This window comes from Bufo bufo, chromosome 9 (assembly GCF_905171765.1).
Source record: "Bufo bufo chromosome 9, aBufBuf1.1, whole genome shotgun sequence".
Classification (NCBI taxonomy): domain Eukaryota; kingdom Metazoa; phylum Chordata; class Amphibia; order Anura; family Bufonidae; genus Bufo; species Bufo bufo.
The window spans coordinates 7,444,431-7,446,841 of NC_053397.1; the positions used below are offsets into that span (position 1 = coordinate 7,444,431).

At 42.1% G+C, this 2,411-nt stretch overlaps 1 pseudogene; it reads right to left on the reverse strand.

Annotated features, from left to right (window-relative positions):
* Positions 1-418: 418 nt before the first annotated feature.
* On the reverse strand, positions 419-1,357 carry LOC120979369 (annotated as a pseudogene).
* Between the last annotated feature and the right edge of the window lie 1,054 nt (positions 1,358-2,411).

Sequence of the window (2,411 nt, forward strand, 5' to 3'; positions counted from 1 at the left end):
CATAATGGCCCGATAAATATATAAAACGTACCTAGTATATTGTATCCATGGATTATACCATCCTTTGTATATGAAATAGCTGTGGATTATCTATAATTTTTTGGCACCTTGTTTACTTTACAGCTGTAAATGGTGATTGCAATTTGGCACTATTAAATAGATTCCCTACTGTTAGTATTATGAAGTAATCAGTATTTTAATAATGTTCAATAAAATTTTGATTATTTTAAAAGGAATTGAGTATTACTCATTGTGTTATTGACTATATTAGTAAGACTGAGTATTCCTGTTAGGTATAGGTGTAACTACCTGAGGATCAATTGTAACGATAATCATAATTCAATTTTGTAAATTTAGGAAAAGTTGCTACAAGGTTTTCTTGTCTATGCACAAGTCTATAATAAGTCCTGGGCTGAGGTCATGTGCGTCTTCTTGTACCATCTGTATGTAACGTTCTCTTCAGTGCGACCTTCAGGTCTTTGTTCCTTAGGCTGTAGATTAAGGGGTTAAGTAAGGGGGTGATTAGTGTGTATATGACAGTGGCTACTTGGTTCAATGCAGAAAGATTGCTTGAGTTAGGAACAAGGTAGATAAAATTTGCTGACGCATAAAATATAAAAACCACAGTCAGATGAGACGTACAGGTGGAGAAAGCTTTACGTCTTCCATCACTGGTGCGAATTTTAAAGACTGTGCTAAAAATTCTGACATACGGGTAAAATGTGGCAACAAAGGTTGTGACACTCAGAAGACCCCCAACAACTGTTAAAACTAGAACATTGATGGAAGTATCAGTACAAGAAATCTGGAGCAAATGAGGCAGATCACAAAAGAAATTGTGGATGATGTTGGGACCACAGAATGTCAACCTTCTTAAACATAAAGTACAAATGGTGGGCATGAGGAGACCAGAAGACCAAACCAAAGACACCATCTGAGTACAGGTGCTCCAAGACATGATCTGAGAGTAGTGGAGAGGACGGCAGATGGCTACATACCGGTCATAGGACATGGAGGACAACAAGTAAACCTCACAACACCCGAAATAGATGACAAAGAACATTTGTGCTATGCAGTCTGGGAAGGAGATGGATCAATGATGGGTGGTGAGGTGAGGGAGCATCTTTGGAGCAGTGACCGATGAGTAGGACATGTCCAAGAACGCCAAGTTTCCAAGAAAGAAATACATGGGTGTGTGAAGATGAGCACAAGTAAGAACTAGAAGGAGGATAATAAAGTTGGTCAAAACAGTCATCAGATAGATGAGGAGGAAAACAATGAAGAGGGCATAGATGGTCTTCTGATTATCTGATAGACTCATGAGAAGAACGCTGGAGATTGTTGTTTGGTTTTTCATGTTTTCATATTTTTTTTATTACATTTTTTTTCAAAATCAATAAAAATTATGACAACAATGAAACATTAGGAGGATTTGATGGAATATATGAACCCAACAAGTTAACATCTCAGCTCAGACATAAAATATCTGATGCTAACAGCTAATGGCGTCATTCATTTTAAAGTCATTGGTTCTCCCAGGAGCTGAAGCCACAGAAGCCCAGACCTCTGCTCTGCACATTCAGGAATAATGTAATCGGGTCTCAGGACGCTCAATTTCATGGTTGTTTATAGTGGAGGATTTCTGTGTGTTTCTATTAACTAGTGAATATCCACAAAACTCAGGTCTCTGGCAAATACAGTGAGTCATGTCATATGCAGAGCAATATAGTGTTGGGGCCAGGAAGAAGTGAGGCCCAAAGTTAAAAGTTGTGACCTTCCCCTTATTGTCTATAGTTGTAACGGGGTGCCGATGGCACACTCGGTCTTCCATCAGCCGCAGACCTGCTGCTTAGCTTCAGGAGCGAGGATCTGTGTTTGACCTCATTCCCAGGGCGGCTTTGCTAGCTGGGAGGCTCCCTGCTCCTAGATCTGCCTTGAGCACCGAGCTGATCACTCGGTGCTCAACTGGTCGGTCTGTCGGTCATGTGACGCTGGCCACGTCACATGACCCTCACTCCCCACTATAAATACAGGCAGCCTGCTGGCCACAGGTTGCCTGTTAATTTAGGTTCCTGGCAGTTGTTGGATACCTGTGTACTTACCTGATCCTGTTCCCTGACGATCCTTTGCCTGCTCCTCCTGTACTGCGCATCCTTCCTGGTATATTGACCTCGGCTTCCACCTGACTATTCTTTGCGGACTCCTTTGGTACTTCTCAACTCTCCTGGTATTTATGACCCAGCTTCTCCTGACCTTTCTTTGCTTATCCCTCTGTACTGCGTTGTCCTCTTGGTTTTGACCCCGTCCGTTCACTATCCGTTATTTGTCTTGTCTGTCCTTCCCGCAAGTATACTAAGTTAGGGACTGCCGTCCAGTTGTCCCCTGTCATCAGGACTCATGAGGCAAGTAGG